Here is a 1,164-nt window from a genome sequence, read left to right as displayed (position 1 = left end):
TTGTTACCAAAGTTTCATGGCCTTGCTGGTGAGGATCCATGAAAACACTTGAAGAAGTTCCATGTCGTGTGTCACCATGAAGCCTGTAGATGTCCAAGAAGACCATGTGTACTTGAAAGCTTTTCCTCATTCCTTGGAGGGCAATGCAAAAGACTGGTTGTACTATGTTGCACCCAGGTCCATCACGAGCTGAGATGACTTAAAAAGATTGTTCCTGGCTAAATTCTTCCCTGCTTCCAAGATAATAGTCATAAGGAAGGAAATTTCTGGCATCAAGCAACAGTCTGGGGAGAGCCTCTACGAATATTGGGAGAGGTTCAAGAATCTTTGTTCAAGTTGCCCCCACCATCAAATCTCTGAACATCTCCTTCTACAATATTTTTATGAAGGCCTACACCATACGGATAGAAACATGATTGATGTCGTAAGTGGTGGCGCTCTGTGTAACATGACCCAGCTGCAGCTAAGCAACTAATCGAGAACAGGGCTTCTAATTCTCAATAATTTGGCACAATGAGTGATGCCATAGTTGTTAGAGGAGTTCACGAGGTAGGGGAAACCAACTTGCTTCCAATCAGAGAGCCCTAACTATAAGAGTTTGCGGCCTTTGTACATCCGTTGATCATTTCACGGACTCTTTCCCAGCATTGCAACAACAGGCTACTTCTTCTACACTTGTGGATACTCCTCAACCGTATGCAGCTAATATTTTCAACAACAATTGGCCCCAACACTAGCAACAAAACCATGATTTGTCAACAAATAGATACAATCCAGGATGAAGGAATCACCCTAATCTGAGATGGGGAAACCAGGGCAATTAATAGCATCAAAACTAACAATTTCAAAACGTGCAGCCACCTCCTCAACAAAGAGTTGCACCTACACCATAAGCTGCGCCAGTTTCACTAACCCTGCTGCTACCCCATCTCCTACTACATCTTCATCTTCTAATTCGTTGGAGGAGTTATTTAGGATGATGACCCTTCAAAATATGCAATTCCAGTTGGAGACTAGAGCTTCAATTTAGCTAAAACCAAGCACAGGCTCAGAATTTTGACAAGCTCTCATCACAAATAGTTGAAAATCTGAGAAATATGAGTGCCATCACATTGAGATCTGGGAAGAAGATTGAAGTTCCCACTGCTCAGCCCACACCTGAAA

The 1,164-nt window shown here is 42.9% G+C and overlaps 1 non-coding gene across 1 annotated transcript; it reads right to left on the bottom strand.

Moving 5' to 3' along the window:
* Window positions 1–247: 247 nt before the first annotated feature.
* On the bottom strand, window positions 248–354 carry LOC114167981. The gene has a single exon (XR_003600580.1). It is a non-coding gene; the product is annotated as a small nucleolar RNA R71 (small nucleolar RNA).
* Window positions 355–1,164: the final 810 nt, after the last annotated feature.

Source organism: Vigna unguiculata, chromosome 10, assembly GCF_004118075.2.
Source record: "Vigna unguiculata cultivar IT97K-499-35 chromosome 10, ASM411807v1, whole genome shotgun sequence".
NCBI lineage: Eukaryota > Viridiplantae > Streptophyta > Magnoliopsida > Fabales > Fabaceae > Vigna > Vigna unguiculata.
Note: the sequence above shows the minus strand (reverse complement) of the source record. Positions and strands in the feature narration are given on the sequence as shown.